This window comes from Hyla sarda, unplaced genomic scaffold (genome assembly GCF_029499605.1).
Source record: "Hyla sarda isolate aHylSar1 unplaced genomic scaffold, aHylSar1.hap1 scaffold_131, whole genome shotgun sequence".
NCBI classification, from domain to species: domain Eukaryota; kingdom Metazoa; phylum Chordata; class Amphibia; order Anura; family Hylidae; genus Hyla; species Hyla sarda.
In genome coordinates, this window is record NW_026607934.1 from 391,096 (window position 1) to 416,980 (window position 25,885).

General features: G+C 46.1%; 11 non-coding genes across 11 annotated transcripts; all 11 read right to left on the reverse strand.

Annotated features, from left to right (window-relative positions):
• Positions 1-873: 873 nt before the first annotated feature.
• On the reverse strand, positions 874-1,064 carry LOC130305236 (U2 spliceosomal RNA). Its single transcript, XR_008854834.1, has one exon. It is a non-coding gene; the product is annotated as a U2 spliceosomal RNA (small nuclear RNA).
• A 2,104-nt stretch (positions 1,065-3,168) lies between these two features.
• LOC130305237 (U2 spliceosomal RNA) lies at positions 3,169-3,359 on the reverse strand. The gene has a single exon (XR_008854835.1). It is a non-coding gene; the product is annotated as a U2 spliceosomal RNA (small nuclear RNA).
• A 2,093-nt stretch (positions 3,360-5,452) lies between these two features.
• LOC130305239 (U2 spliceosomal RNA) lies at positions 5,453-5,643 on the reverse strand. Its single transcript, XR_008854837.1, has one exon. It is a non-coding gene; the product is annotated as a U2 spliceosomal RNA (small nuclear RNA).
• A 2,088-nt stretch (positions 5,644-7,731) lies between these two features.
• On the reverse strand, positions 7,732-7,922 carry LOC130305240 (U2 spliceosomal RNA). The gene has a single exon (XR_008854838.1). It is a non-coding gene; the product is annotated as a U2 spliceosomal RNA (small nuclear RNA).
• A 2,089-nt stretch (positions 7,923-10,011) lies between these two features.
• Positions 10,012-10,202, reverse strand: LOC130305350 (U2 spliceosomal RNA). The gene has a single exon (XR_008854950.1). It is a non-coding gene; the product is annotated as a U2 spliceosomal RNA (small nuclear RNA).
• Positions 10,203-12,297: 2,095 nt separating this feature from the next.
• LOC130305321 (U2 spliceosomal RNA) lies at positions 12,298-12,489 on the reverse strand. Its single transcript, XR_008854920.1, has one exon. It is a non-coding gene; the product is annotated as a U2 spliceosomal RNA (small nuclear RNA).
• A 2,109-nt stretch (positions 12,490-14,598) lies between these two features.
• LOC130305241 (U2 spliceosomal RNA) lies at positions 14,599-14,789 on the reverse strand. The gene has a single exon (XR_008854839.1). It is a non-coding gene; the product is annotated as a U2 spliceosomal RNA (small nuclear RNA).
• Positions 14,790-16,889: 2,100 nt separating this feature from the next.
• Positions 16,890-17,080, reverse strand: LOC130305328 (U2 spliceosomal RNA). The gene has a single exon (XR_008854927.1). It is a non-coding gene; the product is annotated as a U2 spliceosomal RNA (small nuclear RNA).
• Positions 17,081-19,183: 2,103 nt separating this feature from the next.
• LOC130305345 (U2 spliceosomal RNA) lies at positions 19,184-19,376 on the reverse strand. The gene has a single exon (XR_008854945.1). It is a non-coding gene; the product is annotated as a U2 spliceosomal RNA (small nuclear RNA).
• A 2,095-nt stretch (positions 19,377-21,471) lies between these two features.
• On the reverse strand, positions 21,472-21,664 carry LOC130305320 (U2 spliceosomal RNA). Its single transcript, XR_008854919.1, has one exon. It is a non-coding gene; the product is annotated as a U2 spliceosomal RNA (small nuclear RNA).
• Positions 21,665-23,753: 2,089 nt separating this feature from the next.
• LOC130305242 (U2 spliceosomal RNA) lies at positions 23,754-23,944 on the reverse strand. The gene has a single exon (XR_008854840.1). It is a non-coding gene; the product is annotated as a U2 spliceosomal RNA (small nuclear RNA).
• Positions 23,945-25,885: the final 1,941 nt, after the last annotated feature.

Consider the following 25,885-nt stretch of genomic DNA (forward strand, 5'->3'; position numbering starts at 1 on the left):
GAGCATTTTTACAACATTATACATAGGTGCTGAATACATAAAAAGCGACTGTTCAGCGACAGACAAGTCGCATCGGCTGAAAGTAGGCCAGAATGTCAGTCCATGTTGGAGCAGGTTTAGATACAGTCTAAAGCATAGATCTCAAAGTCTGTGCACAGAATTTAGCAAGGGCCTCGCACCTTCTGATGCATCAGGTAGGTGCACAATAGCATAGCCTAACCCTCTGTACTTTGGTCTATATTGATGCGGGACATAGTCAGCCAGCTGATGACCAATCCATTAGTGCAATGGATGGCTGGAAGCATTTGTCTTTGCCTTTGCAATACCACAGAAGCAATGCATGGTCAATGTACAGCAATGACACACCTGTGTGAACAGCCAGGAGACCCCCCCCCCCCCCCCCCCCCCCCATGTTATGTTACATAGTTACATAGTTAGTACGGTCGAAAAAAGACATATGTCCATCAAGTTCAACCAGGGAATTAAGGGGTAGGGGTGTGGCGCGATATTGGGGAAGGGATGAGATTTTATATTTCTTCATAAGCATTAATCTTATTTTGTCAATTAGGAACATTCAGCACCCACCCGCTATCAAGGCAGCTGCCTATCATGTCATGCCCTACCTGCACAGGTGTGCTGGCTACTCAAGTGATCCAATTAAGGAGGCCATTTAGTCAGCAGCAGCAGAAGTCCTGTGCCTGGACGCTCCAACAGGGGCCAGACACAAGCAGAAGCAGAAGCAGCAGAAGCAGCAGCAGCACCACCTTTTGTTTTTTGGCTGCAGCAGCAGCAAGGCCCACAGGGCTGGCTAGCTGGCTAGCCAGCAAGCAGGTAGCAATGAAAGTAGGAATCTTTCTTTTTAACCCTGTAAGGGGGTGGTGCACTGTACCCGAAGATACTGCCATATCGGGTCAATGCATAGGGCGACGGAAGCAAGCTTCGAAATCGGCCCCCGTTCTCAAAAATCCATTTAATATATGGTCCCCAGATAGGGGACGTATCAGATATTAAACTGATAAGAACAGATACTACACTTGATCTTAGCCAAAAGGCCGAGAAGCGATAACCGTGAAAGGGGCGGGCCCAACAAGGTCCCCTTCATGGGCACTATCACTGCTTGCTGTCAGGGAGGCTGCCAGACAATTTTCCATGCACACTCTGGGCTGGGGGGCAGTCAACCACCAGTACACACAGCAGAACCTAAACCCATACCATTATTGCTAAGCAGCAAGACAGGGGCCCATTGCACTCCCACGGGGCCTTTTTAAATGCAATCCATAACCCGGATTTGCCAGGAACCCTTCTTACTCCTCCTACTTGCATGTGACACTGGGCTTAGGATCTGCATAGGAAACACACACACAAGCACACACCTACCTTTGTTGCCTGCAGATGCCTCCTTGGCTGTCCCCAAACGGTATCAAACCAACACCCACGGGAAGCTGTAAGCATAGAGGACATGCCTGCACCCCATTGGACTTACCTGTGTGGGTTAAATCCGGGTTATTTGACAACCTATGGCGGTGATGGTTCTGCTCAGGCAGAGCAGTGCTGATGCTCCTCATAAAGCTGTCGCTGCTGTGAAGGTTCTAGGTGACATCACAAATCCCTATGGTTACATACACAACAAAGCTGGGTTGTTGTTGTTTACACTCTGCAAGGCCTGTGGAAGTGAGTGACATCATAGCACTGTAGTTCTGAGGGTTCAAGATGGATGCAACAATCTCCTGTTGCTTCTATGAAGGCCGTAATAGACGACATCACCAAACAGCTCCATAGTCACATACACAGCAAAGGAGAGATGTTGTTTACACCTAGTGATGTCAGTGGTATTGAGTGACATCACAGCACAGTGCTAAGGCTCCTGGGCCTGGACACAGCAGCGGCTGCAATATCTCAACGGAGAATACGTTTATATCTATGTGTGTGTGTGCGCATATATATATATATATATATATATATATATATATATATATATATATATATATATTTCTCCGCCGAAATCACTTTTAAACCCATTTCCACCTTTTTTTCCCTTCTCTTCCTCTTACTTTTTTTTCACGTTTTTTTACGTTTTTCTCCTTTTCGCCTCTTTTCTGGGCGTATTATTCTTCTTTTTCTTCTTTTTTTTCGTCTAATGCATACCCCATCAGTGCAGCAATGCTTATTCAATACCGCCAGCAGATGGAGACACTGGGGGATAATTTTCTAAGGATTTATACTGATTTTTCCTGTCTGAATTTGTCGCACAGAAAGTTGCAGGCCAAATATGTGTGACATTTCTGCGACTTTAGCTTCTAGAGCATTTTTACAACATTATACATAGGTGCTGAATACATAAAAAGCGACTGTTCAGCGACAGACAAGTCGCATCGGCTGAAAGTAGGCCAGAATGTCAGTCCATGTTGGAGCAGGTTTAGATACAGTCTAAAGCATAGATCTCAAAGTCTGTGCACAGAATTTAGCAAGGGCCTCGCACCTTCTGATGCATCAGGTAGGTGCACAATAGCATAGCCTAACCCTCTGTACTTTGGTCTATATTGATGCGGGACATAGACAGCCAGCTGATGACCAATCCATTAGTGCAATGGATGGCTGGAAGCATTTGTCTTTGCCTTTGCAATACCACAGAAGCAATGCATGGTCAATGTACAGCAATGACACACCTGTGTGAACAGCCAGGAGACCCCCCCCCCCCCCCCCCCATGTTATGTTACATAGTTACATAGTTAGTACGGTCGAAAAAAGACATATGTCCATCAAGTTCAACCAGGGAATTAAGGGGTAGGGGTGTGGCGCGATATTGGGGAAGGGATGAGATTTTATATTTCTTCATAAGCATTAATCTTATTTTGTCAATTAGGAACATTCAGCACCCACCCGCTATCAAGGCAGCTGCCTATCATGTCATGCCCTACCTGCACAGGTGTGCTGGCTACTCAAATGATCCAATTAAGGAGGCCATTTAGTCAGCAGCAGCAGAAGTCCTGTGCCTGGACGCTCCAACAGGGGCCAGACACAAGCAGAAGCAGAAGCAGCAGAAGCAGCAGCAGCACCACCTTTTGTTTTTTGGCTGCAGCAGCAGCAAGGCCCACAGGGCTGGCTAGCTGGCTAGCCAGCAAGCAGGTAGCAATGAAAGTAGGAATCTTTCTTTTTAACCCTGTAAGGGGGTGGTGCACTGTACCCGAAGATACTGCCATATCGGGTCAATGCATAGGGCGACGGAAGCAAGCTTCGAAATCGGCCCCCGTTCTCAAAAATCCATTTAATATATGGTCCCCAGATAGGGGACGTATCAGATATTAAACTGATAAGAACAGATACTACACTTGATCTTAGCCAAAAGGCCGAGAAGCGATAACCGTGAAAGGGGCGGGCCCAACAAGGTCCCCTTCATGGGCACTATCACTGCTTGCTGTCAGGGAGGCTGCCAGACAATTTTCCATGCACACTCTGGGCTGGGGGGCAGTCAACCACCAGTACACACAGCAGAACCTAAACCCATACCATTATTGCTAAGCAGCAAGACAGGGGCCCATTGCACTCCCACGGGGCCTTTTTAAATGCAATCCATAACCCGGATTTGCCAGGAACCCTTCTTACTCCTCCTACTTGCATGTGACACTGGGCTTAGGATCTGCATAGGAAACACACACACAAGCACACACCTACCTTTGTTGCCTGCAGATGCCTCCTTGGCTGTCCCCAAACGGTATCAAACCAACACCCACGGGAAGCTGTAAGCATAGAGGACATGCCTGCACCCCATTGGACTTACCTGTGTGGGTTAAATCCGGGTTATTTGACAACCTATGGCGGTGATGGTTCTGCTCAGGCAGAGCAGTGCTGATGCTCCTCATAAAGCTGTCGCTGCTGTGAAGGTTCTAGGTGACATCACAAATCCCTATGGTTACATACACAACAAAGCTGGGTTGTTGTTGTTTACACTCTGCAAGGCCTGTGGAAGTGAGTGACATCATAGCACTGTAGTTCTGAGGGTTCAAGATGGATGCAACAATCTCCTGTTGCTTCTATGAAGGCCGTAATAGACGACATCACCAAACAGCTCCATAGTCACATACACAGCAAAGGAGAGATGTTGTTTACACTTAGTGATGTCAGTGGTATTGAGTGACATCACAGCACAGTGCTAAGGCTCCTGGGCCTGGACACAGCAGCGGCTGCAATATCTCAACGGAGAATACGTTTATATCTATGTGTGTGTGTGCGCATATATATATATATATATATATATATATATATATATATATATATATATTTCTCCGCCGAAATCACTTTTAAACCCATTTCCACCTTTTTTTCCCTTCTCTTCCTCTTACTTTTATTCACGTTTTTTTACGTTTTTCTCCTTTTCGCCTCTTTTCTGGGCGTATTATTCTTCTTTTTCTTCTTTTTTTTCGTCTAATGCATACCCCATCAGTGCAGCAATGCTTATTCAATACCGCCAGCAGATGGAGACACTGGGGGATAATTTTCTAAGGATTTATACTGATTTTTCCTGTCTGAATTTGTCGCACAGAAAGTTGCAGGCCAAATATGTGTGACATTTCTGCGACTTTAGCTTCTAGAGCATTTTTACAACATTATACATAGGTGCTGAATACATAAAAAGCGACTGTTCAGCGACAGACAAGTCGCATCGGCTGAAAGTAGGCCAGAATGTCAGTCCATGTTGGAGCAGGTTTAGATACAGTCTAAAGCATAGATCTCAAAGTCTGTGCACAGAATTTAGCAAGGGCCTCGCACCTTCTGATGCATCAGGTAGGTGCACAATAGCATAGCCTAACCCTCTGTACTTTGGTCTATATTGATGCGGGACATAGACAGCCAGCTGATGACCAATCCATTAGTGCAATGGATGGCTGGAAGCATTTGTCTTTGCCTTTGCAATACCACAGAAGCAATGCATGGTCAATGTACAGCAATGACACACCTGTGTGAACAGCCAGGAGACCCCCCCCCCCCCCCCCCCCCATGTTATGTTACATAGTTACATAGTTAGTACGGTCGAAAAAAGACATATGTCCATCAAGTTCAACCAGGGAATTAAGGGGTAGGGGTGTGGCGCGATATTGGGGAAGGGATGAGATTTTATATTTCTTCATAAGCATTAATCTTATTTTGTCAATTAGGAACATTCAGCACCCACCCGCTATCAAGGCAGCTGCCTATCATGTCATGCCCTACCTGCACAGGTGTGCTGGCTACTCAAATGATCCAATTAAGGAGGCCATTTAGTCAGCAGCAGCAGAAGTCCTGTGCCTGGACGCTCCAACAGGGGCCAGACACAAGCAGAAGCAGAAGAAGCAGCAGCAGCACCACCTTTTGTTTTTTGGCTGCAGCAGCAGCAAGGCCCACAGGGCTGGCTAGCTGGCTAGCCAGCAAGCAGGTAGCAATGAAAGTAGGAATCTTTCTTTTTAACCCTGTAAGGGGGTGGTGCACTGTACCCGAAGATACTGCCATATCGGGTCAATGCATAGGGCGACGGAAGCAAGCTTCGAAATCGGCCCCCGTTCTCAAAAATCCATTTAATATATGGTCCCCAGATAGGGGACGTATCAGATATTAAACTGATAAGAACAGATACTACACTTGATCTTAGCCAAAAGGCCGAGAAGCGATAACCGTGAAAGGGGCGGGCCCAACAAGGTCCCCTTCATGGGCACTATCACTGCTTGCTGTCAGGGAGGCTGCCAGACAATTTTCCATGCACACTCTGGGCTGGGGGGCAGTCAACCACCAGTACACACAGCAGAACCTAAACCCATACCATTATTGCTAAGCAGCAAGACAGGGGCCCATTGCACTCCCACGGGGCCTTTTTAAATGCAATCCATAACCCGGATTTGCCAGGAACCCTTCTTACTCCTCCTACTTGCATGTGACACTGGGCTTAGGATCTGCATAGGAAACACACACACAAGCACACACCTACCTTTGTTGCCTGCAGATGCCTCCTTGGCTGTCCCCAAACGGTATCAAACCAACACCCACGGGAAGCTGTAAGCATAGAGGACATGCCTGCACCCCATTGGACTTACCTGTGTGGGTTAAATCCGGGTTATTTGACAACCTATGGCGGTGATGGTTCTGCTCAGGCAGAGCAGTGCTGATGCTCCTCATAAAGCTGTCGCTGCTGTGAAGGTTCTAGGTGACATCACAAATCCCTATGGTTACATACACAACAAAGCTGGGTTGTTGTTGTTTACACTCTGCAAGGCCTGTGGAAGTGAGTGACATCATAGCACTGTAGTTCTGAGGGTTCAAGATGGATGCAACAATCTCCTGTTGCTTCTATGAAGGCCGTAATAGACGACATCACCAAACAGCTCCATAGTCACATACACAGCAAAGGAGAGATGTTGTTTACACCTAGTGATGTCAGTGGTATTGAGTGACATCACAGCACAGTGCTAAGGCTCCTGGGCCTGGACACAGCAGCGGCTGCAATATCTCAACGGAGAATACGTTTATATCTATGTGTGTGTGTGCGCATATATATATATATATATATATATATATATATATATATATATATTTCTCCGCCGAAATCACTTTTAAACCCATTTCCACCTTTTTTTCCCTTCTCTTCCTCTTACTTTTTTTTCACGTTTTTTTACGTTTTTCTCCTTTTCGCCTCTTTTCTGGGCGTATTATTCTTCTTTTTCTTCTTTTTTTTCGTCTAATGCATACCCCATCAGTGCAGCAATGCTTATTCAATACCGCCAGCAGATGGAGACACTGGGGGATAATTTTCTAAGGATTTATACTGATTTTTCCTGTCTGAATTTGTCGCACAGAAAGTTGCAGGCCAAATATGTGTGACATTTCTGCGACTTTAGCTTCTAGAGCATTTTTACAACATTATACATAGGTGCTGAATACATAAAAAGCGACTGTTCAGCGACAGACAAGTCGCATCGGCTGAAAGTAGGCCAGAATGTCAGTCCATGTTGGAGCAGGTTTAGATACAGTCTAAAGCATAGATCTCAAAGTCTGTGCACAGAATTTAGCAAGGGCCTCGCACCTTCTGATGCATCAGGTAGGTGCACAATAGCATAGCCTAACCCTCTGTACTTTGGTCTATATTGATGCGGGACATAGACAGCCAGCTGATGACCAATCCATTAGTGCAATGGATGGCTGGAAGCATTTGTCTTTGCCTTTGCAATACCACAGAAGCAATGCATGGTCAATGTACAGCAATGACACACCTGTGTGAACAGCCAGGAGACCCCCCCCCCCCCATGTTATGTTACATAGGTACATAGTTAGTACGCTCGAAAAAAGACATATGTCCATCAAGTTCAACCAGGGAATTAAGGGGTAGGGGTGTGGCGCGATATTGGGGAAGGGATGAGATTTTATATTTCTTCATAAGCATTAATCTTATTTTGTCAATTAGGAACATTCAGCACCCACCCGCTATCAAGGCAGCTGCCTATCATGTCATGCCCTACCTGCACAGGTGTGCTGGCTACTCAAATGATCCAATTAAGGAGGCCATTTAGTCAGCAGCAGCAGAAGTCCTGTGCCTGGACGCTCCAACAGGGGCCAGACACAAGCAGAAGCAGAAGCAGCAGAAGCAGCAGCAGCACCACCTTTTGTTTTTTGGCTGCAGCAGCAGCAAGGCCCACAGGGCTGGCTAGCTGGCTAGCCAGCAAGCAGGTAGCAATGAAAGTAGGAATCTTTCTTTTTAACCCTGTAAGGGGGTGGTGCACTGTACCCGAAGATACTGCCATATCGGGTCAATGCATAGGGCGACGGAAGCAAGCTTCGAAATCGGCCCCCGTTCTCAAAAATCCATTTAATATATGGTCCCCAGATAGGGGACGTATCAGATATTAAACTGATAAGAACAGATACTACACTTGATCTTAGCCAAAAGGCCGAGAAGCGATAACCGTGAAAGGGGCGGGCCCAACAAGGTCCCCTTCATGGGCACTATCACTGCTTGCTGTCAGGGAGGCTGCCAGACAATTTTCCATGCACACTCTGGGCTGGGGGGCAGTCAACCACCAGTACACACAGCAGAACCTAAACCCATACCATTATTGCTAAGCAGCAAGACAGGGGCCCATTGCACTCCCACGGGGCCTTTTTAAATGCAATCCATAACCCGGATTTGCCAGGAACCCTTCTTACTCCTCCTACTTGCATGTGACACTGGGCTTAGGATCTGCATAGGAAACACACACACAAGCACACACCTACCTTTGTTGCCTGCAGATGCCTCCTTGGCTGTCCCCAAACGGTATCAAACCAACACCCACGGGAAGCTGTAAGCATAGAGGACATGCCTGCACCCCATTGGACTTACCTGTGTGGGTTAAATCCGGGTTATTTGACAACCTATGGCGGTGATGGTTCCTGCTCAGGCAGAGCAGTGCTGATGCTCCTCATAAAAGCTGTCGCTGCTGTGAAGGTTCTAGGTGACATCACAAATCCCTATGGTTACATACACAACAAAGCTGGGTTGTTGTTGTTTACACTCTGCAAGGCCTGTGGAAGTGAGTGACATCATAGCACTGTAGTTCTGAGGGTTCAAGATGAGATGCAACAATCTCTCTGTTGCTTCTATGAAGGCCGTAATAGACGACATCACCAAACAGCTCCATAGTCACATACACAGCAAAGGAGAGATGTTTGTTTACACCTAGTGATGTCAGTGGTATTGAGTGACATCACAGCACAGTGCTAAGGCTCCTGGGCCTGGACACAGCAGCGGCTGCAATATCTCAACGGAGAATACGTTTATATCTAGTGTGTGTGTGCGCATATATATATATATATATATATATATATATATATATATATTTCTCCGCCGAAATCACTTTTAAACCCATTTCCACCTTTTTTTCCTTCTCTTCCTCTTACTTTTTTTTCAAGTTTTTTAACGTTTTTCTCCTTTTCGCCTCTTCTCTGGGCGTATTATTCTTCTTTTTCTTCTTTTTTTTCGTCTAAATGCATACCCCATCAGTGCAGCAATGCCTTATTCAATACCGCCAGGCAGATGGAGACACTGGGGGATAATTTTCTAAGGATTTATACTGATTTTTCCTGTCTGAATTTGTCGCACAGAAAGTTGCAGGCCAAATATGTGTGACATTTCTGCGACTTTAGCTTCTAGAGCATTTTTACAACATTATACATAGGTGCTGAATACATAAAAAGCGACTGTTCAGCGACAGACAAGTCGCATCGGCTGAAAGTAGGCCAGAATGTCAGTCCATGTTGGAGCAGTTAGATACAGTCTAAAGCATAGATCTCAAAGTCTGTGCACAGAATTTAGCAAGGGCCTCGCACCTTCTGATGCATCAGGTAGGTGCACAATAGCATAGCCTAACCCTCTGTACTTTGGTCTATATTGATGCGGGACCATAGACAGCCAGCTGATGACCAATCCATTAGTGCAATGGATGGCTGGAAGCATTTGTCTTTGCCTTTGCAATACCACAGAAGCAATGCATGGTCAATGTACAGCAATGACACACCTGTGTGAACAGCCAGGAGACCCCCCCCCCCCCCCCATGTTATGTTACATAGTTACATAGTTAGTACGGTCGAAAAAAGACATATGTCCATCAAGTTCAACCAGGGAATTAAGGGGTAGGGGTGTGGCGCGATATTGGGGAAGGGATGAGATTTTATATTTTCTTCATAAGCATTAATCTTATTTTGTCAATTAGGAACATTCAGCACCCACCCGCTATCAAGGCAGCTGCCTATCATGTCATGCCCTACCTGCACAGGTGTGCTGGCTACTCAAATGATCCAATTAAGGAGGCCATTTAGTCAGCAGCAGCAGAAGTCCTGTGCCTGGGACGCTCCAACAGCGGCCAGAACACAAGCAGAAGCAGCAGAAGCAGCAGCAGCAGCACCACCTTTTGTTTTTTGGCTGCAGCAGCAAGGCCCACAGGGCTGGCTAGCTGGCTAGCCAGCAAGCAGGTAGCAATGAAAGTAGGAATCTTTCTTTTTAACCCTGTAAGGGGGTGGTGCACTGTACCCGAAGATACTGCCATATCGGTCAATGCATAGGGCGACGGAAGCAAGCTTCGAAATCGGCCCCCGTTCTCAAAAATCCATTTAATATATGGTCCCCAGATAGGGGACGTATCAGATATTAAACTGATAAGAAACAGATACTACACTTGATCTTAGCCAAAAGGCCGAGAAGCGATAACCGTGAAAGGGCGGGCCCAACAAGGTCCCCTTCATGGGCACTATCACTGCTTGCTGTCAGGGAGGCTGCCAGACAATTTTCCATGCACACTCTGGGCTGGGGGGCAGTCAACCACCAGTACACACAGCAGAACCATAAACCCATACCATTATTGCTAAGCAGCAAGACAGGGGCCCATTGCACTCCCACGGGGCCTTTTTAAATGCAATCCATAACCCGGATTTGCCAGGAAACCCTTCTTACTCCTCCTACTTGCATGTGACACTGGGCTTAGGATCTGCATAGGAAACACACACACAAGCACACACCTACCTTTGTTGCCTGCAGATGCTCCTTGGCTGTCCCCAAACGGTATCAAACCAACACCCACGGGAAGCTGTAAGCATAGAGGACATGCCTGCACCCCATTGGACTTACCTGTGTGGGTTAAATCCGGGTTATTTGACAACCTATGGCGGTGATGGTTCTGCTCAGGCAGAGCAGTGCTGATGCTCCTCATAAAGCTGTCGCTGCTGTGAAGGTTCTAGGTGACATCACAAATCCCTATGGTTACATACACAACAAAGCTGGGTTGTTGTTGTTTACACTCTGCAAGGCCTGTGGAAGTGAGTGACCTCATAGCACTGTAGTTCTGAGGGTTCAAGATGGATGCAACAATCTCCTGTTGCTTCTATGAAGGCCGTAATAGACGACATCACCAAACAGCTCCATAGTCACATACACAGCAAAGGAGAGATGTTGTTTACACTAGTGATGTCAGTGAAATTGAGTGACATCACAGCACAGTGCTAAGGCTCCTGGGCCTGGACACAGCAGCGGCTGCAATATCTCAACGGAGAATACGTTTATATCTATGTGTGTGTGTGCGCATATATATATATATATATATATATATATATATATATATATATATATTTCTCCGCCGAAATCACTTTTAAACCCATTTCCACCTTTTTTTCCCTTCTCTTCCTCTTACTTTTTTTTCACGTTTTTTTACGTTTTTCTCCTTTTCGCCTCTTTTCTGGGCGTATTATTCTTCTTTTTCTTCTTTTTTTTTCGTCTAATGCATACCCCATCAGTGCAGCAATGCTTATTCAATACCGCCAGCAGATGGAGACACTGGGGGATAATTTTCTAAGGATTTATACTGATTTTTCCTGTCTGAATTTGTCGCACAGAAGTTGCATGGCCAAATATGTGTGACATTTCTGCGACTTTAGCTTCTAGAGCATTTTTACAACATTATACATAGGTGCTGAATACATTAAAAAGCGACTGTTCAGCGACAGACAAGTCGCATCGGCTGAAAGTAGGCCAGAATGTCAGTCCATGTTGGAGCAGGTTTAGATACAGTCTAAAGCATAGATCTCAAAGTCTGTGCACAGAATTTAGCAAGGGCCTCGCACCCTTCTGATGCATCAGGTAGGTGCACAATAGCATAGCCTAACCCTCTGTACTTTGGTCTATATTGATGCGGGACATAGACAGCCAGCTGATGACCAATCCATTAGTGCAATGGATGGCTGGAAGCATTTGTCTTTGCCTTTGCAATACCACAGAAGCAATGCATGGTCAATGTACAGCAATGACACACCTGTGTGAACAGCCAGGAGACCCCCCCCCCCCCCCCATGTTATGTTACATAGTTACATAGTTAGTACGGTCGAAAAAAGACATATGTCCATCAAGTTCAACCAGGGAATTAAGGGGTAGGGGTGTGGCGCGATATTGGGGAAGGGATGAGATTTTATATTTCTTCATAAGCATTAATCTTATTTTGTCAATTAGGAACATTCAGCACCCACCCCGCTATCAAGGCAGCTGCCTATCATGTCATGCCCTACCTGCACAGGTGTGCTGGCTACTCAAATGATCCAATTAAGGAGGCCATTTAGTCAGCAGCAGCAGAAGTCTGTGCCTGGACGCTCCAACAGGGGCCAGACACAAGCAGAAGCAGAAGCAGCAGAAGCAGCAGCAGCACCACCTTTTGTTTTTTGGCTGCAGCAGCAGCAAGGCCCACAGGGCTGGCTAGCTGGCTAGCCAGCAAGCAGGTAGCAATGAAAGTAGGAATCTTTCTTTTTAACCCTGTAAGGGGGTGGTGCACTGTACCCGAAGATACTGCCATATCGGGTCAATGCATAGGGCGACGGAAGCAAGCTTCGAAATCGGCCCCCCGTTCTCAAAAATCCATTTAATATATGGTCCCCAGATAGGGGACGTATCAGATATTAAACTGATAAGAACAGATACTACACTTGATCTTAGCCAAAAGGCCGAGAAGCGATAACCGTGAAAGGGGCGGGCCCAACAAGGTCCCCTTCATGGGCACTATCACTGCTTGCTGTCAGGGAGGCTGCCAGACAATTTTCCCATGCACACTCTGGGCTGGGGGGCAGTCAACCACCAGTACACACAGCAGAACCTAAACCCATACCATTATTGCTAAGCAGCAAGACAGGGGCCCATTGCACTCCCACGGGGCCTTTTTAAATGCAATCCATAACCCGGATTTGCCAGGAACCCTCTTACTCCTCCTACTTGCATGTGACACTGGGCTTAGGATCTGCATAGGAAACACACACACAAGCACACACCTACCTTTGTTGCCCCTGCCAGATGCCTCCTTGGCTGTCCCCAAACGGTATCAAACAACACCCACGGGAAGCTGTAAGCATAGAGGACATGCCTGCACCCCCATTGGACTTACCTGTGTGGGTTAAATCCGGGTTATTTGACAACCTATGGCGGTGATGGTTCTGCCTCAGGGCAGAGCAAGTGCTGATGCTCCTCATATAAAGCTGTCGCTGCTGTGAAGGTTCTAGGTGACATCACAAATCCTATGGTTACAATACAACAACAACGCTGGGTTGTTGTTGTTTACACTCTGCAAGGCCTGTGGAAGTGAGTGACATCATAGCACTGTAGTTCTGAGGGTTCAAGATGGATGCAACAATCTCCTGTTGCTTCTATGAAGGCCGTAATAGACGACATCACCAAACAGCTCCATAGTCACATACACAGCAAAGGAGAGATGTTGTTTACACCTAGTGATGTCAGTGGTATTGAGTGACATCACAGCACAGTGCTAAGGCTCCTGGGCCTGGACACAGCAGCGGCTGCAATATCTCAACGGAGAATACGTTTATATCTATGTGTGTGTGTGCGCATATATATATATATATATATATATATATATATATATATATATATATATATATATATATATTTCTCCGCCGAAATCACTTTTAAACCCATTTCCACCTTTTTTTCCCTTCTCTTCCTCTTACTTTTTTTTCACGTTTTTTTTACGTTTTTCTCCTTTTCGCCTCTTTTCTGGGCGTATTATTCTTCTTTTTCTTCTTTTTTTCCGTCTAATGCATACCCCATCAGTGCAGCAATGCTTATTCAATACCGCCAGCAGATGGAGACACTGGGGGATAATTTTCTAAGGATTTATACTGATTTTTCTGTCTGAATTTGTCGCACAGAAAGTTGCAGGCCAAATATGTGTGACATTTCTGCGACTTTAGCTTCTAGAGCATTTTTACAACATTATACATAGGTGCTGAATACATAAAAAGCGACTGTTCAGCGACAGACAAGTCGCATCGGCTGAAAGTAGGGCCAGAATGTCAGTCCATGTTGGAGCAGGTTTAGATACAGTCTAAAGCATAGATCTCAAAGTCTGTGCACAGAATTTAGCAAGGGCCTCGCACCTTCTGATGCATCAGGTAGGTGCACAATAGCATAGCCTAACCCTCTGTACTTTGGTCTATATTGATGCGGGACATAGACAGCCAGCTGATGACCAATCCATTAGTGCAATGGATGGGCTGGAAGCATTTGTCTTTGCCTTTGCAATACCACAGAAGCAATGCATGGTCAATGTACAGCAATGACACACCTGTGTGAACAGCCAGGAGACCCCCCCCCATGTTATGTTACATAGTTACATAGTTAGTACGGTCCGAAAAAAGACATATGTCCATCAAGTTCAACCAGGGAATTAAGGGGTAGGGGTGTGGCGCGATATTGGGGAAGGATGAGATTTTATATTTCTTCATAAGCATTAATCTTATTTTGTCAATAGGAACATTCAGCAACCCACCCGCTATCAAGGCAGCTGCCTATCATGTCATGCCTACCTGCACAGGTGTGCTGGCTACTCAAATGATCCAATTAAGGAGGCCATTTAGTCAGCAGCAGCAGAAGTCCTGTGCCTGGACGCTCCAACAGGGGCCAGACACAAGCAGAAGCAGAAGCAGCAGAAGCAGCAGCAGCACCACCTTTTGTTTTTGGCTGCAGCAGCAGCAAGGCCCACAGGCTGGCTAGCTGGCTAGCCCAGCAAGCAGGTAGCAATGAAAGTAGGAATCTTTCTTTTTAACCCTGTAAGGGGGTGGTGCACTGTACCCGAAGATACTGCCATATCGGGTCAATGCATAGGGCGACGGAAGCAAGCTTCGAAATCGGCCCCCGTTCTCAAAAATCCATTTAATATATGGTCCCCAGATAGGGGACGTATCAGATATTAAACTGATAAGAACAGATACTACACTTGATCTTAGCCAAAAGGCCGAGAAGCGATAACCGTGAAAGGGGCGGGCCCAACAAGGTCCCCTTCATGGGCACTATCACTGCTTGCTGTCAGGGAGGCTGCCAGACAATTTTCCATGCACACTCTGGGCTGGGGGGCAGTCAACCACCAGTACACACAGCAGAACCTAAACCCATACCATTATTGCTAAGCAGCAAGACAGGGGCCCATTGCACTCCCCACGGGGCCTTTTTAAATGCAATCCATAACCCGGATTTGCCAGGAACCCTTCTTACTCCTCCTACTTGCATGTGACACTGGGCTTAGGATCTGCATAGGGAAACACACACACAAGCACACACCTACCTTTGTTGCCTGCAGATGCCTCCTTGGCTGTCCCCAAACGGTATCAAACCAACACCCACGGGAAGCTGTAAGCATAGAGGACATGCCTGCACCCCATTGGACTTACCTGTGTGGGTTAAATCCGGGTTATTTGACAACCTATGGCGGTGATGGTTCTGCTCAGGCAGAGCAGTGCTGATGCTCCTCATAAAGCTGTCGCTGCTGTGAAGGTTCTAGGTGACATCACAAATCCCTATGGTTACATACACAACAAAGCTGGGTTGTTGTTGTTTACACTCTGCAAGGCCTGTGGAAGTGAGTGACATCATAGCACTGTAGTTCTGAGGTTTCTAGATGGATGCAACAATCTCCTGTTGCTTCTATGAAGGCCATAATAGACGACATCACCAAACAGCTTCCCATAGTCACATACACAGCAAAGGAGAGATGTTGTTTACACCTAGTGATGTCAGTGGTATTGAGTGACATCACAGCACAGTGCTAAGGCTCCTGGGCCTGGACACAGCAGCGGCTGCAATATCTCAACGGAGAATACGTTTATATATATGTGTGTGTGTGCGCGTATATATATATATATATATATATATATATATATATATATATATTTCTCCGCCGAAATCACTTTTAAACCCATTTCCACCTTTTTTTCCCTTCTCTTCCTCTTACTTTTTTTTCACGTTTTTTTACGTTTTTCTCCTTTTCGCCTCTTTTCTGAGCGTATTATTCTTCTTTTTCTTCTTTTTTTTCGTCTAATGCATACCCCATCAGTGCAGCAATGCTTATTCAATACCGCCAGCAGATGGAGACACTGGGGGATAATTTTCTAAGGATTTATACTGATTTTTCCTGTCTGAATTTGTCGCACAGAAAGTTGCAGGCCAAATATGTGTGACATTTCTGCGACTTTAGCTTCTAGAGCATTTTTACAACATTATACATAGGTGCTGAATACATAAAAAGCGACTGTTCAGCGACAGACAAGTCGCATCGGCTGAAAGTAGGCCCAGAATGTGTCAGTCCATGTTGGAGCAGGTTTAGATACAGTCTAAAGTATAGATCTCAAAGTCTGTGCACAGAATTTAGCAAGGGCCTCGCACCTTCTGATGCATCAGGTAGGTGCACAATAGCATAGCCTAACCCTCTGTACTTTGGTCTATATTGATGCGGGACATAGACAGCCAGCTGATGACCAATCCATTAGTGCAATGGATGGCTGGAAGCATTTGTCTTTGCCTTTGCAATACCACAGAAGCAATGCATGGTCAATGTACAGCAATGACACACCTGTGTGAACAGCCAGGAGACCCCCCCCCCCCCCCCCCCATGTTATGTTACATAGTTACATAGTTAGTACGGTCGAAAAAAGACATATGTCCATCAAGTTCAACCAGGGAATTAAGGGGTAGGGGTGTGGCGCGATATTGGGGAAGGGATGAGATTTATATTTCTTCATAAGCATTAATCTTATTTTGTCAATTAGGAACATTCAGCACCCACCCGCTATCAAGGCAGCTGCCTATCATGTCATGCCCTACCTGCACAGGTGTGCTGGCTACTCAAATGATCCAATTAAGGAGGCCATTTAGTCAGCAGCAGCAGAAGTCCTGTGCCTGACGCTCCAACAGCGGCCAGACACAAGCAGAAGCAGAAGCAGCAGAAGCAGCAGCAGCACCACCTTTTGTTTTTTGGCTGCAGCAGCAGCAAGGCCCCACAGGGCTGGCTAGCTGGCTAGCCAGCAAGCAGGTAGCAATGAAAGTAGGAATCTTTCTTTTTAACCCTGTAAGGGGGTGGTGCACTGTACCCGAAGATACTGCCATATCGGGTCAATGCATAGGGCGAACGGAAGCAAGCTTCGAAATCGGCCCCCGTTCTCAAAAATCCATTTAATATATGGTCCCCAGATAGGGACGTATCAGATATTAAACTGATAAGAACAGATACTACACTTGATCTTAGCCAAAAGGCCGAGAAGCGATAACCGTGAAAGGGGCGGGCCCAACAAGGTGCCCTTCATGGGCACTATCACTGCATGCTGTCAGGGAGGGCTGCCAGACAATTTTCCATGCACACTCTGGGCTGGGGGGCAGTCCCAACACCAGTACACACAGCAGAACCTAAACCCATACCATTATTGCTAAGCAGCAAGACAGGGGCCCATTGCACTCCCACGGGGCCTTTTTAAATGCAATCCATAACCCGGATTTGCCAGGAACCCTTCTTACTCCTCCTACTTGCATGTGACACTGGGCTTAGGATCTGCATAGGAAACACACACACAAGCACACACCTACCTTTGTTGCCTGCAGATGCCTCCTTGGCTGTCCCCAAACGGTATCAAACCACACCCACGGGAAGCTGTAAGCATAGAGGACATGCCTGCACCCCATTGGACTTACCTGTGTGGGTTAAATCCGGGTTATTTGACAACCTATGGCGGTGATGGTTCTGCTCAGGCAGAGCAGTGCTGATACTCCTCATAAAGCTGTCGCTGCTGTGAAGGTTCTAGGTGACATCACAAATCCCTATGGTTACATACACAACAAAGCTGGGTTGTTGTTGTTTACACTCTGCAAGGCCTGTGGAAGTGAGTGACATCATAGCACTGTAGTTCTGAGGGTTCTAGATGATGCAACAATCTCCTGTTGCTTCTATGAAGGCCATAATAGACGACATCACCAAACAGCTCCATAGTCACATACACAGCAAAGGAGAGATGTTGTTTACACCTAGTGATGTCAGTGGTATTGAGTGACATCACAGCACAGTGCTAAGGCTCCTGGGCCTGGACACAGCAGCGGCTGCCAATATCTCAACGGAGAATACGTTTATATATATGTGTGTGTGTGCGCGTATATATATATATATATATATATATATATATATATATATATTTTCTCGCCGAAATCACTTTTAAAACCCATTTCCACCTTTTTTTCCCTTCTCTTCCTCTTACTTTTTTTTCACGTTTTTTTACGTTTTTCTCCTTTTCGCCTCTTTTCTGGGCGTATTATTCTTCTTTTTCTTCTTTTTTTTCGTCTAATGCATACCCCATCAGTGCAGCAATGCTTATTCAATACCGCCAGCAGATGGAGACACTGGGGGATAATTTTCTAAGGATTTATACTGATTTTTCCTGTCTGAATTTGTCGCACAGAAAGTTGCAGGCCAAATATGTGTGACATTTCTGCGACTTTAGCTTCTAGAGCATTTTTACAACATTATACATAGGGTGCTGAATACATAAAAAGCGACTGTTCAGCGACAGACAAGTCGCATCGGGCTGAAAGTAGGCCAGAATGTCAGTCCATGTTGGAGCAGGTTTAGATACAGTCCTAAAGTATAGATCTCAAAGTCTGTGCACAGAATTTAGCAAGGGCCTCGCACCTTCTGATGCATCAGGTAGGTGCACAATAGCATAGCCTAACCTCTGTACTTTGGTCTATATTGATGCGGGACATAGACAGCCAGCTGATGACCAATCCATTAGTGCAATGGATGGCTGGAAGCATTTGTCCTTTGCCTTTGCAATACCACAGAAGCAATGCATGGTCAATGTACAGCAATGACACACCTGTGTGAAACAGCCAGGAGACCCCCCCCCCCCCCCCCCCATGTTATGTTACATAGTTACATAGTTAGTACGGTCGAAAAAAGACATATGTCCATCAAGTTCAACCAGGAATTAAGGGGTAGGGGGTGTGGCGCGATATTGGGGAAGGGATGAGATTTTATATTTCTTCATAAGCATTTAATCTTATTTTGTCAATTAGGAACATTCAGCACCCACCCGCTATCAAGGCAGCTGCCTATCATGTCATGCCCTACCTGCACAGGTGTGCTGGCTACTCAAATGATCCAATTAAGGAGGCCATTTAGTCAGCAGCAGCAGAAGTCCTGTGCCTGGACGCTCCAACAGGGGCCAGACACAAGCAGAAGCAGCAGAAGCAGAAGCAGCAGCAGCACCACCCCTTTTGTTTTTTGGCTGCAAGCAGCAGCAAGGCCCACAGGGGCTGGCTAGCTGGCTAGCCAGCAAGCAGGTAGCAATGAATAGTAGGAATCTTTCTTTTTAACCCTGTAAGGGGTGGTGCACTGTACCCGAAAGATACTGCCATATCGGGTCAATGCATAGGGCGACGGAAGCAAGCTTCGAAATCGGCCCCCCGTTCTCAAAAATCCATTTAATATATGGTCCCCAGATAGGGGACGTATCAGATATTAAACTGATAAGAACAGATACTACACTTGATCTTAGCCAAAAGGCCGAGAAGCGATAACCGTGAAAGGGGCGGGCCCAACAAGGTGCCCTTCATGGGCACTATCACTGCTTGCTGTCAGGGAGGCTGCCAGACAATTTTCCATGCACACTCTGGGCTGGGGGCAGTCAACCACCAGTACACACAGCAGAACCTAAACCCATACCATTATTGCTAAGCAGCAAGACAGGGGCCCATTGCACTCCCACAGGGCCTTTTTAAATGCAATCCCATAACCCGGATTTGCCAGGAACCCTTCTTACTCCTCCTACTTGCATGTGACACTGGGCTTAGGATCTGCATAGGAAACACACAACACAAGCACACACCTACCTTTGTTGCCTGCAGATGCCTCCTTGGCTGTCCCCAAACGGTATCAAACCAATAACAAACCCACCGGGAAGCTGTAAGCATAGAGGACATGCCTGCACCCCATTGGACTTACCTGTGTGGGTTAAATCCGGGTTATTTGACAACCTATGGCGGTGATGGTTCTGCTCAGGCAGAGCAGTGCTGATGGCTCCTCATAAAGCTGTCGCTGCTGTGAAGGTTCTAGGTGACATCACAAATCCCTATGGTTACATACACAACAAAGCTGGGTTGTTGTTGTTTACACTCTGCAAGGCCTGTGGAAGTGAGTGACATCATAGCACTGTAGTTCTGAGGGTTCTAGATGTGATGCAACAATCTCCTGTTGCTTCTATGAAGGCCATAATAGACGACATCACCAAACAGCTCCATAGTCACATACACAGCAAAGGAGAGATGTTGTTTTACACCTAGTGATGTCAGTGTATTGAGTGACATCACAGCACAGTGCTAAGGCTCCTGGGCCTGGACACAGCAGCGGCTGCAATATCTCAACGGAGAATACGTTTATATATATATGTGTGTGTGTGCGCGTATATATATATATATATATATATATATATATATTTCTCCGCCGAAATCACTTTTAAACCCATTTCCCACCTTTTTTTCCCTTCTCTTCCTCTTACTTTTTTTTCACGTTTTTTTACGTTTTTCTCCTTTTCGCCTCTTTTCTGGCGTATTATTCTTCTTTTTCTTCTTTTTTTTCGTCTAATGCATACCCCATCAGTGCAGCAATGCTTATTCAATACCGCCAGCAGATGGAGACACTGGGGGATAATTTTCTAAGGATTTATACTGATTTTTCCTGTCTGAATTTGTCGCACAGAAAGTTGCAGGCCAAATATGTGTGACATTTCTGCGACTTTAGCTTCTAGAGCATTTTTACAACATTATACATAGGTGCTGAATACATAAAAAGCGACTGTTCAGCGACAGACAAGTCGCATCGGCTGAAAGTAGGCCAGAATGTCAGTCCATGTTGGAGCAGGTTTAGATACAGTCTAAAGTATAGATCTCAAAGTCTGTGCACAGAATTTAGCAAGGGCCTCGCACCTTCTGATGCATCAGGTAGGTGCACAATAGCATAGCCTAACCCTCTGTACTTTGGTCTATATTGATGCGGGACATAGACAGCCAGCTGATGACCAATCCATTAGTGCAATGGATGGCTGGAAGCATTTGTCTTTGCCTTTGCAATACCACAGAAGCAATGCATGGTCAATGTACAGCAATGACACACCCTGTGTGAACAGCCAGGAGACCCCCCCCCCCCCCCCATGTTATGTTACATAGTTACATAGTTAGTACGGTCGAAAAAAAGACATATGTCCATCAAGTTCAACCAGGGAATTAAGGGGTAGGGGTGTGGCGCGATATTGGGGAAGGGATGAGATTTTATATTTCTTCATAAGCATTAATCTTATTTTGTCAATTAGGAACATTCAGCACCCACCCGCTATCAAGGCAGCTGCCTATCATGTCATGCCCTACCTGCACAGGTGTGCTGGCTACTCAAATGATCCAATTAAGGAGGCCATTTAGTCAGCAGCAGCAGAAGTCCTGTGCCTGGACGCTCCAACAGCGGCCAGACACAAGCAGAAGCAGAAGCAGCAGAAGCAGCAGCAGCACCACCTTTTGTTTTTTGGCTGCAGCAGCAGCAAGGCCCACAGGGCTGGCTAGCTGGCTAGCCAGCAAGCAGGTAGCAATGAAAGTAGGAATCTTTCTTTTTAACCCTGTAAGGGGGGTGGTGCACTGTACCCGAAGATACTGCCATATCGGGTCAATGCATAGGGCGACGGGGAAGCAAGCTTCGAAATCGGCCCCCGTTCTCAAAAATCCATTTAATATATGGTCCCCAGATAGGGGACGTATCAGATATTAAACTGATAAGAACAGATACTACACTTGATCTTAGCCAAAAGGCCGAGAAGCGATAACCGTGAAAGGGGCGGGCCCAACAAGGTGCCCTTCATGGGCACTATCACTGCTTGCTGTCAGGGAGGCTGCCAGACAATTTTCCATGCACACTCTGGGCTGGGGGGCAGTCAACCACCAGTACACACAGCAGAACCTAAACCCATACCATTATTGCTAAGCAGCAAGACAGGGGCCCATTGCACTCCCACGGGGCCTTTTTAAATGCAATCCATAACCCGGATTTGCCAGGAACCCTTCTTACTCCTCCTACTTGCATGTGACACTGGGCTTAGGATCTGCATAGGAAACACACACACAAGCACACACCTACCTTTGTTGCCTGCAGATGCCTCCTTGGCTGTCCCCAAACGGTATCAAACCAACACCCACGGGAAGCTGTAAGCATAGAGGACATGCCTGCACCCCATTGACTTACTGTGTGGGTTAAATCCGGGTTATTTGACAACCTATGGCGGTGATGGTTCTGCTCAGGCAGAGCAGTGCTGATGCTCCTCATAAAGCTGTCGCTGCTGTGAAGGTTCTAGGTGACATCACAAATCCCTATGGTTACATACACAACAAAGCTGGTTGTTGTTGTTTACACTCTGCAAGGCCTGTGGAAGTGAGTGACATCTTAGCACTGTAGTTCTGAGGGTTCTAGATGGATGCAACAATCTCCTGTTGCTTCTATGAAGGCCATAATAGACGACATCACCAAACAGCTCATAGTCACATACACAGCAAAGGAGAGATGTTGTTTTACACCTAGTGATGTCAGTGGTATTGAGTGACATCACAGCACAGTGCTAAGGCTCCTGGGCCTGGACACAGCAGCGGCTGCAATATCTCAACGGAGAATACGTTTATATATATGTGTGTGTGTGCGCGTATATATATATATATATATATATATATATATATATATATATATTTCTCCGCCGAAATCACTTTTAAACCCATTTCCACCTTTTTTTCCCTTCTCTTCCTCTTACTTTTTTTTCACGTTTTTTTACGTTTTTCTCCTTTTCGCCTCTTTTCTGGGCGTATTATTCTTCTTTTTCTTCTTTTTTTCGTCTAATGCATACCCCATCAGTGCAGCAATGCTTATTCAATACCGCCAGCAGATGGAGACACTGGGGGATAATTTTCTAAGGATATATACTGATTTTTCCTGTCTGAATTTGTCGCACAGAAAGTTGCAGGCCAAATATGTGTGACATTTCTGCGACTTTAGCTTCTAGAGCATTTTTACAACATTATACATAGGTGCTGAATACATAAAAAGCGACTGTTCAGCGACAGACAAGTCGCATCGGCTGAAAGTAGGCCAGAATGTCAGTCCATGTTGGAGCAGGTTTAGATACAGTCTAAAGTATAGAATCTCAAAGTCTGTGCACAGAATTTAGCAAGGGCCTCGCACCTTCTGATGCATCAGGTAGGTGCACAATAGCATAGCCTAACCCTCTGTACTTTGGTCTATATTGATGCGGGACATAAGACAGCCAGCTGATGACCAATCCATTAGTGCAATGGATGGCTGGAAGCATTTGTCTTTGCCTTTGCAATACCACAGAAGCAATGCATGGTCAATGTACAGCAATGACACACCTGTGTGAACAGCCAGGAGACCCCCCCCCCCCCCCCATGTTATGTTACATAGTTACATAGTTAGTACGGTCGAAAAAAGACATATGTCCATCAAGTTCAACCAGGGAATTAAGGGGTAGGGGTGTGCGCGATATTGGGGAAGGGATGAGATTTTATATTTCTTCATAAGCATTAATCTTATTTTGTCAATTAGGAACATTCAGCACCCCACCCGCTATCAAGGCAGCTGCCTATCATGTCATGCCCTACCTGCACAGGTGTGCTGGCTACTCAAATGATCCAATTAAGGAGGCCATTTAGTCAGCAGCAGCAGAAGTCCTGTGCCTGGACGCTCCAACAGCGGCCAGACACAAGCAGAAGCAGAAGCAGCAGAAGCAGCAGCAGCACCACCTTTTGTTTTTTGGCTGCAGCAGCAGCAAGGCCCACAGGGCTGGCTAGCTGGCTAGCCAGCAAGCAGGTAGCAATGAAAGTAGGAATCTTTCTTTTTACACCTGTAAGGGGGTGGTGCACTGTACCCGAAGATACTGCCATATCGGGTCAATGCATAGGGCGACGGAAGCAAGCTTCGAAATCGGCCCCCGTTCTCAAAAATCCATTTAATATATGGTCCCCAGATAGGGGACGTATCAGATATTAAACTGATAAGAACAGATACTACACTTGATCTTAGCCAAAAGGCCGAGAAGCGATAACCGTGAAAGGGGCGGGCCCAACAGGTCCCCTTCATGGGCACTATCACTGCTTGCTGTCAGGGAGGCTGCCAGACAATTTTCCATGCACACTCTGGGCTGGGGGCAGTCAACCACCAGTACACACAGCAGAACCTAAACCCATACCATTATTGCTAAGCAGCAAGACAGGGGCCCATTGCACTCCCACGGGGCCTTTTTAATGCAATCCATAACCCGGATTTGCCAGGAACCCTTCTTACTCCTCCTACTTGCATGTGACACTGGGCTTAGGATCTGCATAGGAAACACACACACAAGCACACACCTACCTTTGTTGCCTGCAGATGCCTCCTGGCTGTCCCCAAACGGTATCAAACCAACACCCACGGAAGCTGTAAGCATAGAGGACATGCCTGCACCCCATTGGACTTACCTGTGTGGGGTTAAATCCGGGTTATTTGACAACCTATGGCGGTGATGGTTCTGCTCAGGCCAGAGCAGTGCTGATGCTCCTCATAAAGCTGTCGCTGCTGTGAAGGTTCTAGGTGACATCACAAATCCCTATGGTTACATACACAACTGTTTACACTCTGCAAGGCCTGTGGAAGTGAGTGACATCATAGCACTGTAGTTCTGAGGGTTCTAGATGGATGCAACAATCTCCTGTTGCTTCTATGAAGGCCATAATAGACGACATCACCAAACAGCTCCATAGTCACATACACAGCAAAGGAGAGATGTTGTTTACACCTAGTGATGTCAGTGGTATTGAGTGACATCACAGCACAGTGCTAAGGCTCCTGGGCCTGGACACAGCAGCGGCTGCAATATCTCAACGGAGAATACGTTTATATATATGTGTGTGTGTGCGCGTATATATATATATATATATATATATATATATATATATATATATATATTTCTCCGCCGAAATCACTTTTAAACCCATTTCCACCTTTTTTTCCCTTCTCTTCCTCTTACTTTTTTTTCACGTTTTTTTACGTTTTTCTCCTTTTCGCCTCTTTTCTGGGCGTATTATTCTTCTTTTTCTTCTTTTTTTTCGTCTAATGCATACCCCATCAGTGCAGCAATGCTTATTCAATACCGCCAGCAGATGGAGACACTGGGGGATAATTTTCTAAGGATTTATACTGATTTTTCCTGTCTGAATTTGTCGCACAGAAAGTTGCAGGCCAAATATGTGTGACATTTCTGCGACTTTAGCTTCTAGAGCATTTTTCAACATTATACATAGGTGCTGAATACATAAAAAGCGACTGTTCAGCGACAGACAAGTCGCATCGGCTGAAAGTAGGCCAGAATGTCAGTCCATGTTGGAGCAGGTTTAGATACAGTCTAAAGTATAGATCTCAAAGTCTGTGCACAGAATTTAGCAAGGGCCTCGCACCTTCTGATGCATCAGGTAGGTGCACAATAGCATAGCCTAACCCTCTGTACTTTGGTCTATATTGATGCGGGACATAGACAGCCAGCTGATGACCAATCCATTAGTGCAATGGATGGCTGGAAGCATTTGTCTTTGCCTTTGCAATACCACAGAAGCAATGCATGGTCAATGTACAGCAATGACACACCTGTGTGAACAGCCAGGAGACCCCCCCCCCCCCCCCCCATGTTATGTTACATAGTTACATAGTTAGTACGGTCGAAAAAAGACATATGTCCATCAAGTTCAACCAGGGAATTAAGGGGTAGGGGTGTGGCGCGATATTGGGGAAGGGATGAGATTTTATATTTCTTCATAAGCATTAATCTTATTTTGTCAATTAGGAACATTCAGCACCCACCCGCTATCAAGGCAGCTGCCTATCATGTCATGCCCTACCTGCACAGGTGTGCTGGCTACTCAAATGATCCAATTAAGGAGGCCATTTAGTCAGCAGCAGCAGAAGTCCTGTGCCTGGACGCTCCAACAGCGGCCAGACACAAGCAGAAGCAG